This window comes from Phyllostomus hastatus, unplaced genomic scaffold (assembly GCF_019186645.2).
Source record: "Phyllostomus hastatus isolate PE091 unplaced genomic scaffold, TTU_PhHast_1.1 phas_contig_41, whole genome shotgun sequence".
NCBI lineage: Eukaryota > Metazoa > Chordata > Mammalia > Chiroptera > Phyllostomidae > Phyllostomus > Phyllostomus hastatus.
The window spans coordinates 3,443,075-3,460,082 of record NW_025333876.1 but is presented as its reverse complement, the minus strand read 5'-3'; the positions used below and the strand labels follow the sequence as shown (position 1 = coordinate 3,460,082).

At 42.8% G+C, this 17,008-nt stretch overlaps 1 protein-coding gene and 1 pseudogene across 3 annotated transcripts in view; one reads left to right on the top strand and one right to left on the bottom strand.

Moving 5' to 3' along the window:
- MTUS2 (microtubule associated scaffold protein 2) overlaps positions 1-17,008 on the bottom strand; it is a 590,055-nt gene that overhangs the window by 409,158 nt on the left and 163,889 nt on the right. The window contains exon 3 of one of the 3 annotated variants that reach the window (XM_045844783.1): positions 14,338-14,399. The exons of the other annotated variants lie outside the window; for them this stretch is intronic. The gene's annotated coding sequence lies outside the window, so the exon portion shown is untranslated. The remainder of the gene's footprint in view (positions 1-14,337; positions 14,400-17,008) is intronic. 3 annotated transcript variants of the gene reach the window in all.
- On the top strand, positions 840-1,738 carry LOC123822704 (annotated as a pseudogene).

Sequence of the window (17,008 nt, the reverse complement as noted above, 5' to 3'; positions counted from 1 at the left end):
CTTCCTCTCAAAACTCTTCCAAACTAGAAGGACCAGGTCATTCACCATTCAAATAGGGACATATTTTTCTTGTATTGAAAATTTTTCCAATTTTTTATTAAGTTATAACTTGTATGTGGTAAAATTCACCATTTTTGCTGTATAGTTTTATGAGTTTAGGCAAACATATACAGTCTTGTGACCACTACCACCACAAACAAGATACACAACAGTTCCATGAGCTCCAGAAATTCACAGGTCTTTCTGTAGTCAACCCTTCCCCAATCCCCAGCCCCTGAAAACCAAAGATCTGATGTCTGTGCCTACAATTTTGCCTTTTCGAGAATGTCATTTAAGTGTAAGTGTACAGTTTGCAGCTATGGTGTCTAGCTTCTTTCCCCTAGCACAGTGATTTTCAACCAGTGTGCTGTGGCAACTTTTAAAACATGCAACACTGACCATTTAGTAAGGGACACTGACCATTTAGTCAGGGGCACTGACCTCTTTTCCCTCAGATGATCAAATTAAAAAAATGACAGGAGCCAATACAACAAGAGCCATTGGTATGAGTGATCAAAATCATACCTATTTTTTGTCAGATTGGCAAAAATATATTTCTCGGTGAGCCACAGAATTTGAGTAATTATTTTATGTGTGTCATGAGATGAAAAAGGTTGAAAATTGGCTCTCTGCTCCTCCTGTTCGACAGACAGCTGCATCTCCCTGCACAGTGCCAGCCTCAATCCTGAGACACGATAGTGAAGATCAGAGTGAACGGATTTGGCCATATTGGGCGCCGGGCCACCAGGGTTGCTTTTTACTCTGGCAAAGTGGACATTGTCACCATCAGTGATCCTTTCATTGACCACAACTACATGGTCTACATGTTCCAGTATGATACCACTCATGGCAAGTTCAACGGCACAGTCAACAGGAACGGTAAGCTTGTCATCAATGGAAAGTCTATCTCCATCTTCCAGGAGTGAGATCCCGCCAACATCAAATGGGGTGATGCTGGTGCTGAATATGTTGTGGAGTTCACTGGTATCTTCACCACCATGGAGAAGGCTGGGGCTCACTTGAAGGGCGGAGTCAAGAGGGTCATCATTTCTGCCCCTTCTGTGAATACTCCCATGCCTGTGATGGGTGTGAACCATGACAGGTACAACAACTACATGGAGATTGTCAGCAATGCCTCTTGCACCACCAACTGCTTGCCCACCCCCCACCAAGGTCATCCATAACAACTTTGGCATCATGGAGGGTCAGGACCACAGTCCACAGCATCATCACTGCCACCCTGAAGACTGTGGATGGGCCCTCTGGAAAGCTGTGGTGTGATGGCTGAGGAGCAGCTCAGAACATCATCCCTGCTTCTACGGGTGTTGCCAAAGCTGCAGGCAAGGTCATCTCTGAGCTGAATGGGAAGCTCACTGGCATGGCCTTCTGTGCCCCCCTCACCCTGCATGTTTCAGTTGCGCATCTGACCTGCCACCTGGAGAAAGCTGTCAAATATGATGACATCAAGAATGTAGTAAAGCAGGCATCAGAGGGCCCCCTCAAGGGCATCCTGGGCTATACCGAGGACCAGGTTGTCTCCTGTGACCTTAACAGTGACACCAACTCCTCCACCTTCAATGCTGGAGCTGGCATTTTCCTCAATGACCACTTTGTCAAGCTCATTTCCTGGTATGACAATGAATTTGGCTACAACAACAGGGTGGTGGACCTTGTGGTTCACATGGCTGCCACGGAGTAAGAGCCCCCTGGATCATCAGGCCCAGTGACAGGAAAAGAGACCCTCAGCTGCTGTGGAGACCTTGCCCCAAACTGATCCCCCAACACACATAGAATCTCCTGACCTCCAGTTTCCATCCTAGATCCCCTGAAGAGGGGAGGAGCTTAGGGAGCCCTGCCTTGTCATGAACCATCAATAAAGTTCACTGTACCCAGCCAGAAAAAAAAAAAGAAAGAAAGAAAGAGGTTGAAAATTGCTGCCCTAGCAAGAGTACATATGAAATCCATCTATCAGTAGTCAGCTCCTGTCTATGGCTAAATAGGACTGCATGCTACATACCACAGGTTCTTTATCCAGGCCCCAGGTGAGGGACACTTGGGGTCTTTCCAGGTTTGAGCAATTATAAATAAAGCTACTATAACAAGTTTTTTAAATGAAACTGGAAAACTTTTGAGAGTTCAAAAATGCTAAACCAGACAGAATGCCATGACACCAGGTATCAAATAGACATATGGTCACCCTGTTGAGTGCACACTTTTCTTCTCACCACCTCAGGTTATCTGATGCTTGTGCTTACTGACCTGTTTATTATCCACCTCCCTTCCTCCTATCTCCTCCAGGAATGCAAGAACCTCTCCCTCTGTTCATCACTCTGTTCTCAAGCCTAAATAGTAGCTGGCACATAAGTATTTTTTAATTGGATGAAGTTCAATCAACACTAAGAAGTTTTTTTCAACACCTGAATAACACTTACCATTACTAGGAGTTTTCCAGTGCTTTATTGCATTAATCCAAAGAACAATTCAATGGTTAAGTACTATTACTGTCCCATCTTAACAATGAGGGAACTAAGGCAGAGAAAAGGTCAATAACTTCTAGTAGCAGGTGGAAGAGCTAGAATTTGAACCCACTGTCCATGCTCTGAAGCCACCATTTGAGCTTCCACTAAATCAGTCATTTTTAGTTGGTGGAGGTAACATTTTTTATTTTATTTTGTTTTTTATTTTAGCTCTAGTAAGGTTATATGTCATTTTATATGATGTTTGGTTATTAGTGATTCTTCTTTCATACTGCATATCCCAGACCTGAGATTTTTTTAATGGCAAACATTGCAAACAAGCTACTTCCAGAATTCAGGTTTTGTCAAGAGAAAACAAGATGTTAGAATTTGAAGGACTTGTCCCAGGGAGTTACAGCAGGATAAAAGATCTCTTGCCTACTGCCCACCTCACACAAGCAGGCCCCAGCCCTCCCAAGTTTCTTCTACCTGGTGTGTGGGTGCCATCATCTACCTTATTACCAAAGCCAGAAATCTCGAAAGCTTCCTGGATCCTTTCTCCTTTAACTCACACCCAACCCATTAAGGGTGATCAGATGAACTTTTGAAGTCCATTCCTAGCCCATCCACTTTTGTCCATCTCTATAGCCACCCACCATCTCCCATGTGAGCCACATACAAATCTCCTTCCAGGTCTACTGATTCCCACTCTCACTTCTGTAAACAGCCATTCTCCCTTTACACAGTACCCAGAGTAATATCTGGACACATTAATCAGATGGGGTCATTTCCCCACCACCAACTCTCCCAGGGCTTCCTTGCTCTGATCTGCATGGCTGTGAAACCTCTCTCCCCTCCCCCTCTGCTCTCACCTAGCAGCCTCTCCTGGAGCTGTGTGCTGGCTCTGCACCTCTGTCACCACTGCTCTGCACACTCTGACCTGGCTCCTCATAGGGCTGGGCCCTTCTTACACTTCAGGCTTCAGCTTCAAAGTGCCCTCGTCAGGCAGGCTTCCCTGATGGCCATCCTCTCTCCCTAGTCATAGCCACTTGTCTCCTGCACAGCCTTCCCCAGTTTGTCTCCCTCCAGAACATCAGCTCCAGGAAGATATGGACCATATCAGCCCTGCTCACCACAGATCCCCAGTGACAAGAGTGTCCAATACATTGCAGGCACTCGATAGATATTGGTTAAATTCATTAATATGGTGGCATAGCTGCGCTTTCCTCATTTATTTAGCTCTCCAGGTGATGTCTTGCTGAACATATGTTAATCTCAGAATCACTGAGTGTTATAGGTAGAAAGGAGGTGAGATATTAATTAGTTCAACCTCTTCTTTTATATGTGAAACTACAGCTTAGAGAGGCTTTGTGACACAAAGCCCCACTGCGAAGACCTGTCACAGAAGGGCAGGGCAAGGCTCCCCGTGGCCTTGTCTGGTGCTCATCACCCTTCACACACTGCAGCCTCCCCAGAACAAGCCTCCTGAATTAGGAAGGTAAGACAAATGAGGTGATGTGGTGACAGAACTCAACAGGGCTCTGAAGTGGATTCAATTTACTGAGCATCAACTGATTTTAAAAACACAGTACAAAGGAAATAAAAGGTCCTACCCCTTAGAGAAATTAAAATCTCCTGAAGGGAAAAGGATATACTGTACATAAAGCTAGTAACTCTGGTAACAAAAAACAAGGCAGGGTGGAATGAAATATGCTGTTAAACAAAAGTACTAAGTACCACACAAAGAAGGAGGCAGTAATTTCAACTGAAGGGCTAGGGAAAATGAGATCCTTGCCCCTTCTGGTAATTTATGGATGTGCACATGTGTGTGTGCTTGTGTAGAGAGTTTTACATAGACTCCAGCTGGCTCCCGAATACTCAGGTACACCCATGTGTGGCATCATTCAAAGCCGGCAGGGTACTGAATGTGTAGGTGATGCTTCCCCAGCTACCCACTTCCTTATGATCTCTTTAGTGGGGAAATGCTAACGAAAAGAAGCCAGTATGAAACTCAAGTCTGTCAAGCACTGCTTGCTCTAAAAAGCATTTCCTGAGGAAGTAGGGCAAAATAACAGCTAAAATGAGGAATGGGGATTATCCATGGATTTAATTTATCTTTGCAAACCCTATGTGCTTCCCAGAAAAACTGAGAGTTATCTGTTCTGGACAACAAAGAAAATGTCGGCATGTAGTTTAAAAAATTGGCAGGTTCAAAAGGCAGCAAGGACACTGAGTTTGATCCTCTAGAATTGGTAGTAAATTCTCTGAATAAATTCATGAGACAGGTGGGAAAAGCTGATATATTGATGACTAATACTCTCTCTACAGGATACCAGATAAGATCCTTGCTCTCCCAATAACATTTTATGCACTGGTGTTTATTAACAGGAGACTAAAAAGATAAGGACTTCAAATCTAGATAAGAGCGAACTTTTTTTTGACTTACAGAAAAGGAAACATATTTCAGCATAGGCATTTCAACTGGCATCCTGAGGACTGAATCAGACAAGATTTTGCTATAGCCTCATTGGAAGAGAGGGCAGCACTTTTCAAAAGCTGAATTCACATGCATGTTTGCAAAGCATGAACTTTCTCCTTCTCCAGTGGCTATCTGGCCTCTTAACTCATACCTGGCTATTCATAGTTGGTGCCACCTGCCTGGCCCTCAAGGCAACGGAAGACCTACTCTTAGATCAAGAGCCTCTCCTCTTATTCATTCACCTGCCCAAGTGTTAATATAATACTGTAACATTTCATTAATACATTGCCTTCCTCATTTCTAACTACAAATTCCTTATGTAAATATTCCCAGCAAACCCACCCCTTCCTGAAATTCCTACCACTAGTCCCATGGTCCAGTCAGCTTCTATAATGTGGGTGGGGGAGAGGATCTGCAAATCTACTAGAACAGGTAGGGGAAAGAGTCTGGTTCCTGGGGAAGATGGGTTCCTGGCTTAGTGAAAGCTGAGGGGCAGCTCATCCTAGCTTCCCAAAGTGGGTTTACTTTGAACTGTACCTTTCTGACCCTTTTCTGTGTTCATGAGACCCTGGAAGGGGATGAGGTGGCATAGGACCCCCGTTTATCTACAGGACTGTCTGCCATCTGAAGGGAAGAAAGAAATCCTTCTAATACCATTAGGGGTAAAGTCAGAATCACCTCCAGCTCAAAAGCCTACCCAGGTCACCCTAAATGGGCTCTTTCAAAAAAATTTTGGAAGACAAATTTTTTTTTATCTTCCATCAGAAGCACAAAACTTTTATTCTGTCAAATGAACTAGGTACCTAGAAAGATGAAGCTAAATATTTAACACTATGCTACAGTCCAAGCACAGAAGTCTGTAACAACCAGAAAGCAAGTGCATAAAGTACACAGGTGACTGCCAAAACCTCCAGCTAAGTAGAAAGGCATATGTTTTCCTGGCCCCAGGCCTTTTGTGAAGAGTGTCTCTATTTTCATTAGTTGTTAGCACCATGTAATGAAAAGGTATTTTGGATCACCATTCTTGGAATGTCTTTATCTTTAAGGAAGAGATAAAGAAACAAAGATAGAGAAAGAAAAAAAATACATTACTTAGGAACTTACTAGGCCTAGAAATATGCAATAAAAATAAATGATATATGCTGGGAACAATTATTGGTTTTCCAAATCACTTCAGATAAACTTGCTATAGTTAACTTGTAGAAATCCTCCAACATTTCACCAAAACTTGACAAAAAAATAAATTCCCAACAAAATTCAAGAATGCTCTCTTAAAAAGCAATTTGTTGATGTGTATTTGAATAAAACTCAACCTATAATCCCAGGGTGAAAAATTGGCTTGCTAGCACTTCTGAGATAGGCCACAGGATTCGTACATCCTAAATACTAAAATACACAACTTCTGTAAGCAACAAAAATCAAACATTCCAAGAAAGCACAAACCTGAATATGTACACATTTTAATGAGTATGTTTTAAATATTTAAAATTAGTTTAGAAATTCACTGAAAATAACATAAGATACTTAGACATCCATTTTAATCAAAGACCCTACAAAAATACCATCTTATGCTTCTTATCTTTTAAACAAAACACCCAAAAAGCTAGTTAGTGGATTTCCTTTAGTGACTCACAATCACATCTTTCTATGTGTGATATGTGTTCATGTTTTAGGTATGGGCACAGAACCAATGACTCAAATATCCTCTGTAATGTGTTGTCCTGACAGTCTCTGGGAGGGTTCAGTCTGCTTGTCCCTGAGGGCCACTCCCCTGAAGCAGCAGCTGTCCAAGTCTGCAGCCCAGACTGTGCTCCATCCAATTTCTGGAACCAGCATGTTCACACACTGACTACCCTCCTCCAACCAGGTAAATGTCTTCCAGGTGTACTGTTAGAGGCTCTTTCTAACTAATGAGTGAGAACAGCTCTGAGGAGAGGAGCAAACAAAAAATTCAGGTGACACAGCTCTTGGTGGGAGTACTTTCTGGTGTCAACAGGAGTAAATCAGAGGAAATTCTCTCCCCAACAGTGGGCAGAGCTTCCTCACCAAGCAGACAGACTGAGCACAGGGTCCTAACAGTGGTGGCCATGGCAGTGACCCAAAGAGGCCCAAGCACATGAGAATCTGTCATGTAAAAGGGGAGGAAAGTGGTAGCCCATGCCCTCTACCACATGTCCTCTAATTGATGTGAAAAGAATAAAATAATACTGAAAAGTTATGCAAATTCTCTCACCAAAAGCTAGAAAGCTAGAGGAGAAAAGGAAGGGGAAAAATACGAAAACTCAAGGACACTAAAGCAGGAAAAGATAATGTATTTTAGAAAGAAAATGGTCAGCAGGGATTTACCACTTTTTTGCTTGTCGTTCCATATGTGAGTGTGTGTACAGAGTGTGTGCATGTGAGTGTGTGTACATGAGTGCAGATGTGTGTGTGCACATGAGTGTGTTTAAGTGTGTGAGGGTGTGTGTCTGTCCATGCATGTAAGTGCATGTGCATATGCGAGCATGCACGTGAGTGCATGAGTGTGCGTACATGAGTGTATAAATGTACATGTGGGGGTGTGCATGTGTGAGTGTACAAATGTGAGTATGTTCATGTGAGTGTATAAGTGTGTGTGTATGTGAGTGCACGTTTATAAATGTTTAATAGCTTTCATTGCTCATACTCTCAACACCTCAAAATAGCAAAGGCATACAACACATACCTCACAGCTCCAGATTCCTATCTCACTTTTAAATATGAGTAGCTAAGAATTACCAAAAATGTAAACAGACCTTCAAATGAAAACAAGACAAGGCATTAAAAAATTAAAAAAAGGGACATAACTTGTTTAACTTACAGTTTCTTCTTTTTAAGTATATTTTATTGATTATATTATTACAGTTGTTCCATTTTTTCTTTCCTTTATTCCCCTCTGCCCTGCACTCACCCTCCCACCAGCATCTCCCTCCTTAGTTCTTGTCCATGGGTCATACATAAAAGTTCATTGGCTTCTCAATTTCCTATACTATTCTTAAGCTCCCCCTGTCTACTTTGTACTTACCAATTATGCTTCTTATTCCCTGTACCTTTTCCCTCATTCTCCCCTCACCTTCTCCTTGCTAATAACCCTCCATGTGATCTCCATTTCTGTGACTCTGTTCCTGTTCTAGTTGTTTTCTTCATATGTTTTTGTTTTTTAGGTTCAGCTGTTTATACTTGTGAGTTTGTTAACATTTTACTGTTCATAGTTTTGATCATCTTCTTTTTCTTAGATAAGTTCCTCTAATATTTCATATAATAAGGGTTTGGTGATGATGAACTCCTTTAACTTGAGCTTATCTGAGAAGCACTTTATCTGCCCTTCCATTCTAAATGAAAGCTTTGCTGGATAGAGTAATCTTGGATGTAGGTCTTTGCCTTTCATGACTTGGAATACTTCTTTCCAGCCCCTTCTTCCCTGCAAGGTCTCTTTTGAGAAATCAGCTAACAGTCTTGTGGGAACCCCTTTGTAGGTAACTGTCTCTTTTCCTCTTGCTGCTTTTATGATTCTCTCCTTATCTTTAACCTTGGCTAATTAAATTATAATGTGCCTTGGTATGTGCTTCCTTGGGTCCAACTTCTTTGGGACTCTCTGAGCTTCCTGGACTTCCTGGAATTCTATCTCCTTTGCCAGGTTAGGGAAGTTCTCCATTATTTGTTCCAATAAGTTTTCAATTTGTTGCTCTTCCTCTTCTCCTTCTGGCACCCCTATTATTTGGATGTTGGAACATAAAAGTTGTCCTGGAGGTTCCTAAAGCCTCTCCTCATTTTTTAAAATTCTTTTTTCTTCATTCTGTTCAGTTGAATGTTTATTTCTTCCTTCTCTCCAAATCATTGACTTGAGTCCTGGTTTCCTTCCTTTCACTGTTGGCTCCCTGTATATTTTTCTTTATTTCACTTTGAATAGCTTTCACATCTTCCTCTATTTTTTTTTTTTACCATAGTCAACCATTTCTGTGGGCATCCTGATTACCAGTGTTTTGAACTCTGCATCTGATAGACTGGCTATCTCTTCATTGCTTAGTTCTATTTTTGGAGCTTTGATTTGTTCTTTCATTAGGGCCATATTTCTTTGTCTCCGTGTAGCTGTTACCTTGTAAGGGGCTGAGCCTCAGGTATTCACCAGGGCAAGGCATTCCACATCATTGTCTTGTGGTGCTGTATGTGGGGGAGGGGTCTGAGAGGAAACAATGCCCCTTACTCAGCTCTCACAGGCTGTCAGTCACTTCCCCTACTACCCACAAATTGGGCCCTTCTGGTGCTGATTCCCAGGTGGGTGGGTTTGTGTATATTCTAGGACCCTGTGGGTCTCTCCAACAAATTTTCCTGTGAGGCTGGAAGTTTCTCCCACCACTACAACCCCCACAGGTTTTTACAGCCAGAGGTTTTAAGGCTTTCTTTTCCCACACTGGAACCCTGGGTTGGGAGGTCTGTCTCGCTCCCCAGTTGTTCCTCCCAGTTTACCCAGATGCAAATGTGGGACTGCCACCTGCTGTCTTGCCATGTGTTCTCTCCACTCCAGCTGCCTGTCTCTGCCCTTCCTATCAGTCTGAATGAATATTTCTTCTTTAACTCCTTGATTGTTGGACTACCATACAGTTTGACTTTCTAGCAGTTTTGTTTATTTTTTGTTTTTAAATTTGTTGTTGTCCTTTTGGTTGCGTGAGGAGGCAAAGTGTATCTACCTACACATCCATCTTGGCCAGAAGTTCTACATTTTCTTTTACATACAATAAAATTCATTCTGTTGGGGGTAGAGGTCTATGAGTTTTGACAAATGCATAGAATAATCACCAACACACTCAATATACAAAACAGTTGTTCCACCCCCAAAACTATTCTCACATCAGCCCTTTGTAATTAGCTCTTCCTCCAACCACCAGCAAATCCCCCCTCCAGACCACCAGCAAATATTGATCTACTCTCCATTCCTGTGGTTAGCCTTTTCCAAAATGGTATATAAATACAATCATATGAATATGGTCTTTCAAATTCTTTCACTGGATGAAACTAGATAATACCATTGTGATATTATTATTTTATTAATATCAAGTCAGTTATTAATATTAACACAGAATGTATATTGCATCCTGGATTCACCCATATTATTGCAGGTATTAACAGTTTATTTATTTTTTATTGATGAGTAGCATTCCATTGTATTTCTGCACCACAGTTTGTTTACCCATTCACCAGCTGAAGAACAGAAAACACTTTAAAAATTCTAATTAATTCCCTCACAAATAGAAGAGTGTCTATGAAGCAAGAATATGGTGCTATAGAAAGAACAGTCAGACAATAAATAAAAGTTCAAAGAAATTAAAAATATGACAAAATATAAAAAGCAAAGAAGGCTTTAAGGATAAAAATCTGAGAAACCTCTCATCAGAATCCCAAACTGGAAACCCCTCAAAAAGAAAAATTAACAAAGATAGAATAATCAGTGTATCAATACAGGAATTCTAAATTCTAATAGAAATGCAGGGGTGGAAGAGCAAAGAAAACAAGAGGAGAAGTTACCAAAGAAACAAAACAAGAAAATTCTTAGCACTGACAAACATAAGTGTCCAGAATAGAAGGACCACCAACAGCCCAGAAAATACAACTTGCCACAGCATCATGTAATTGCAGCACCCCAGGAATAAAGAGAAGCTCCAGAGAGATAAAAGAGATCACAGTGAAAGGAATTGCTTACAACAAATTTCTGAACAGTGGTAACAAATATTCGAAGTCAGGAAAGCAATGGTAAACTCCAAAATATAATGATTTCATCTAGAATTCTACATTTTGCCAAACTATAAAATCAAGTGTGATTACAGAATGAATTCATTTCAAACACTCAAACATATATATATATATACACATATATTTCAAGTATATATATTTTCCAAATCTCTAAAGAATATGCTTCTGCAAATGACATATAAATTAATGAAATAGCGGATCCTGGACAGAGCTATCAAAAGAAAACTCCCAAGGAAACAAGAGTGCTCAGGCCTAGAGACGCATCATCTCAGACTAAGCAGAAGAACAGAAAGTGGTACAAGGCAGAGCCAGTGAGAAAATGCAACAGATAGCCCTGTTGTGTTTGGACATTTGTTTAGTGAGTGTTCTGCAGGTTCCTGGAACTCTTCTCCAAGTGATAGGGTAAGCAGTTCCTTCCTTGTTTGTCTAAGATCAAAGAGCCCTTCCCCAGATGCAGCTCCTACAGGCTGCCCCTCAAGGCAGGGAAATGGGGTGAGTCAAGTGGCAAAGGGATGGACATCAGAGTGAAACTGGCAATGCCCCATGTGGCAACCACTGACTTAGGGGGAAAACTGGGGAAAAAGTTGCATTTGAAAAGAAATGAATGATCATTGTCCACTATGGGATCATCAGTAAATTACATGCAATGTAATAATGTAACTAGACACTGCTGATTTACCAACATTTTGGGTGTCTGGGAAAGGGAAATGTGGGAGCATGTGCTGAGAGAAGTGAGCTCCCCACTGCTGTAATGATGCTCCAAAAACAAACAGGAGCAGAGCACGTTATTAGAATGTGGCAGCTAGAAAACGAAAGGAATGGCAGAATGATCTGAAATATACTGCCTCTGAGGAGCGGGTCTGGGGACAAGGAAGGTGGGCGGAGGACTGCAGTGTCTTGTTACAACTTTCATCACTATAATAAAAGTCAACACTAATGACCAAAATAAATTGATGAACAAAATAGAAACAGAGGCATGGATACCTGGAACAGACTGACAGCTGTCAGAGGAGAGGGAGAAGGGGTGCTGGATGAAAGGAGGTGAAGGGATTCACCAAAAACCATGTAATCATAATACACAGAGAGACAATAGTGTGGTGATGGCCAGATAGCGGGGGGAGGGGGTATGTGAAATGGGGCAAAGGGATGGAAAACAGGGATGAAAAGGGGTTTTGCTTGGAGCAATGGGTGCATGATGCAGTATGCAGATAAAGTTTTATTGATTTGTACACTTAAAACCTGTATGGTTTTGTGAACCAATGTCACCCCAATAAATTCAATTTAAAAAGTCAACATTTTTAATCTACTGTTCTCTTCTAGAACATTTTTTAAAAGCTGAAACAGAGTATGAAGATTTAGGTCATTTTAATGAAAATTTAAAGGTACACCTGCATTAAAAAGGTCCACAAAGTGACTTTTCAGTGTAAATTTAAAACTTAAGAGACCTGAGGTGATCACTGGGCTGTATGCCTGGAGACTTGATGAACTGGCTGTTCTTATTGAAATGATGGTGCCTCTTAAGCTAAGTCCACAGGAAGAACACACTAGTGTTTCTGGCTCCTTCAGGAGGAGCAGACACAAGAACCACTGGTGGCCTGAACAGGTGACTCAAGAAGACACTCCTGTCCTGAGCTCAACAGGAAGGGCATTCTAAGAAGGAATGCTTAGCTTGTTTAATGAAAACCAAGTCACAATTTGAGAAAGGTGTCATCTATTTTGATACACATAGAGCAAATTTTAAGGTTTTTCCAGTTTCCTGAGATGTTTCTGAATTATCCAGTGGGTTCTGTCAGAAGCATGCACCTAGAAGATACAGTCCCCTGAGTCCCTGCTTGGAGAGAGAAGTTTCTGCCCATTGTGAGGTCCCTCCGAATGTTATGTGACCACCATAAATATAAAGCAGGTCCCCTGGAATAAGTGAAGGGAGTGTGGCATCTTCTGCTCTGAATCCTGGTTCAGTCAGCCCTGGCTATGTAGTTACTGCCTGATCACATCCTGGGTCCTCTCTGCATTTTAATACAGCTGAAAACAGCAGCTTGTAGAGTGGTTGTGAGGACTAGATGTATGTGATACACATCAAGGGTGGGCATTAAATAAATGATAATATTACTGTACTGTATTAAAAAAAATAGGCACAGACTCATTGCGACATGGTCAGCTGGGCCATGGAGGGGTGATGTCCACAGCTGTGAGAATGAGTTGTTGGCTGTTGCTTGTTCCCATCAGCACCCTGGACAGAGAGTCTTTGCAGGAGCCTTGAACACCCTCCACTTTCACCTTGATCTTCACTCTGTAGGCAACCTCAGCTCCGGAGCTGCTTCTAGTCCAAACTACCTGTCAGCTATGTTCTCATCCTTCTCTCCATTCTAGAATTTGCACAGCTCACCAACACAGAATAAATATAAGCCTTTTCTCCAAAGTCTGACTCCTTGTGTAGTAAGAGACTGGTGAAAGCATCCTTCAGGCAGAACTTCATCTTCAACTGCCTATAATCAGACTAGAATAGTTACTATGGGCCATCTGCCAGAACACAGAAATAGTTTCATTTTGAAAGAGCAGATGACATAATGCTATTCCTTTTCAACATTATTTCCATGGTGATTATTCCTAGAGAGCAGATTCTGGGGTTCACAGAGTCTCAAGAGTACACAAAAGTACTTCAGTATATACTAGTTACTAATTAACAGCACAAGGTGAATTTTGCCTAGGAAGAAGCAGGGTTAGAAGACACTAGAGATCTATAACATATAGACCATAACATACCTCGTTCACTGCTACCAAAGCCCAGTTTCCTATTTGGCTGTGGCCAGAGGCCACTGGCCTCCACTTTCTCTGCCTATGCCTCACTCTCTCATTTATCCATTCTGGCCGACTGGTCATAGTTATTTCTATGAATGCCCCAGCCTCCATTCTTGACTTGTTCACGAGCCTGGATGCTTTTTAGGGCAGCCAGACCTTTACATAACAAGCACTCAATAAGGAACCACAGACAAAACTTATGACTGTGGACTGGGGAGTGGTAAAGCACTGCCACAAGCCACGTTTGTGAACCTGAGCCCATTCTGGCTGCTGGGCTTGGCACCGCTGCCCTCAGATCTCCGACACCCTTTCATGCCCCATGGAGGGCTGTGAGGGGCCCTTCTGCCAGTGTGTTGGTGGGTGAGCTCTCACCACAGCCCTCAGGCGCACCACTGTCAAAGCTAGGGTAGTTCATTCACCACATATGTATGGGGTACCTATTTTGTGCCGAAGGTGGCACAGTGCTAGGGACAGAGGAATTGAGACCAGAATCCTTGCTGCAGCAGTGCCCTGTGGCCTGCAAGCCTGTGCCCATGCCCATGGCCTCACCAGCTGCACCAGGGTGGACCCCAGGTGATGGGAAAATCCCTTTTCACTCTCTGAGGTCTTCCTCATTCCACAAAACCTGCTCATCAATAACCAGGCACCAACCACATGCTCTGAATTATTGTGCACTTCCGTATTCCTTTCTCAGGATCCTTTGTCAACTTGTACCTGGTTCAACTATTTTCTACCTCCTATCTTTTCTTCTCTACTAGACTTTCATCTACTTGAGACTACGATCCCAGCCCAGCTCACCTGTGTGTCCTTCAGCACCCCCAGGGCAGGTTCTCAGTTCATTGTTGTTGGAAGAAATGTACCTGTTAAAAAAAAATACCTGTTGCTTTCTCGTAACTATTATTGATTTAAATTTTCCTGGAAAGCTATATAAGCAAACACATTGAACTACTATATTAGGTACTTTCTAGTGATACAATTGGGTATTCTATTTGGAAATTACAAAGTTGTTTTTCATTACACAACAGTTTCATATTTTCTTCTTTTTTTTTTTTTTGCCTGCTTTATTGTCAAGATAATAAGTGCCATTCTTCAAGGACCTACTTTGCAAACATTGATATAAAGGCCAGAATTGAAAAAGAAACTGCCTAGTATAAAAATGTCTATAAATAAGCATTTCATGCACTAAAACCACTCACTGGAAGTGCTGGGAACATGCTGCACAGAGACTACTGCAGAGGGAGACTTCCAAAAGGAAATCAATTGAGTGATTCACGACCTGCAGTTTTTAAAATGAGACTAGAAAAAAATCATTTTATCCCATTTCCATGGATGAGTAGTGTTTCCTGAAATCTTTTTTAGTTAAAGGAGTGTATGTGTGCATGCATGCATATCCTTCCTGGTCTGTAGACAAAAATTTTGGGGTACCACTGTTGAAGGGATGCCTGTCATTGATTTTGGCTACCAGAATACAAACCTACTTCCCAATTTGGATAATTTTCAATGCTGTCTTGGGGGAGGTAGGTATTCTCCATTCTGGTAAAGAAGCAAAAAGGAGGGAACTCCCATCTTCCCTTCTTCTAGGGAAGTGAGCTGGGCTTGGTCAAGTGAATGCTCTCACTTGCAACTTTGAATCTCTAGCACCTGATACAGACTGAGATGATGGGGAGATGAGATAATGGTGGCTTGAGATGTGGGACAGCCCCTGTGAGGAGCAGCTGTAGCCAGTAGCAAAGGCTGTGCCTAGGGCTACTAGGGGCCATTGGGGCGGGGGGGCCCTCCCTCCCTGTTCCTGCTGTCAGAACTCCCAGCTCTTGTCCATTGCTTAGGCATCTGCACAAAGTCACCAGAGTAAGTTTCTTTTGCTCATAATTAAGAATAATAAATGATACAAATGTCATGATAAGGAAGGAGTTTGGTCTCTGCTCTGTGGGAAATGGGAAGCCTTGCACAATGTTAAACAAGGAGAATGATGTTAAGTTAGGTAGTCCTATACAAAAAATGGATTAGGATGCTTTAGAAGATGGTGAAGGAAAAAGTGGAAGCTACACTAACGTCCTCCCAGGACCAATCAGGAAGTACAACTAAATTGTAGAGAAATCATCTGGAATAACCAAATGAACAATAACTGGAGAGAAGCCTTATAACCTTGACAGAGAGAAGAAACCACTTCACCACAACATGACTGGTACAGGGTACAGAAGAAAAGCAAGAGTGTTACAGGGTGCAGCCAAGAGGGGGGACCCCAAATGGGCATTTGAAATGGGGTCCAGAACTTAAGGTGTCCAGGAGATTTTAAGATGTCTCCATCCCCCCAACCCAGGGTGTGGGTTGGGGGAAGGGACAAATGGAGCAGGGCCATTGAGAGCTGTTTTGCATAGCAACAGCCTTGCAGCTACCCTCTGGCGTGGTCATTTAACATATCTATAGCCTTTGGCTGGTTGTATGGATATGTTAAATAGCTGTGATCACCTCTGAGCCAGGGGAATGGAAGTAACTTCCCCACCAACACTTGACTGGGGCAGATCCCCCAAGCTACAGCGCCTGCGTGGGAGCTCGGAGAAGATTGGCTCCAGGACATGGGGCCACACCTGCCCAGATTCAAGATGGCAGCCCAGTAAAGCTGGAAGGATACGAGTTCTGGCATGTGAAGCCAAGTGTGGGAGGAGTCGGAAATGAGGCTGCAGAGGAAGACTGGCCGCGGGGATTTAAAACCCAGACTTGGCGGCCATTAGGAGAGAGAACCATGTGCAGCCCTGAGAGGAGAGAACCATGCTGCTTTAGGAAAGAGAACCGTGCTGCTTGAGGAGGGAGAACTATGCGTCTTTAGCAGAGTGGAGACTCCCGCATCCCAGAGAGAGAGAACCATGCGGCTTTAGTAGAATAGGGAGGACCTCAGCCATTGAGGGAGAACCGTGCTGCTTTAGGAGAGAGAGAGCCACACAGCTTTAGCAGAGTGGAGACTCCCGCATCCCAGAGAGGGAGAACCATGCGGCTTTGGCAGAGTGAAGACTCCCATGGCCCTGGGAGAGAGGACCACGTGCCTGTGCCAGAGTGGGGACCCCCACAGCTTTAGAAGGGGAACCACCACCTGGTTTTAGCAGAGATCCTGGTGACTCAGCAGAGGGTGCCAGGAACCCAGGGAGGTCTCCCAGTCAAGACGGAGTACTAACTGGGAATAACCAGAGGACTGCCTGAGCCGTGGACTTCTATTTCCTTTCCTGAGATACGGTACTCTGGACTGGGCAAAGGGGGAAGGAAGGAAGGACTGTGTCTGTTTGTGGGTGTTTTAAGGGGACTTTGGGATTTTGATAAAGACATTAGGTCACTACTTGAAGTTTGTATAGCATTAAATAAACATTTCCTTTCCTTTTCACAAATCTCTGGCATTGAGAGACGTCTTTCCTAGGGCGGCGGACAAAACGGACCCGGGGCCTTCTTTCAATAATAGTATATTGTCTCAGGCCCCCCT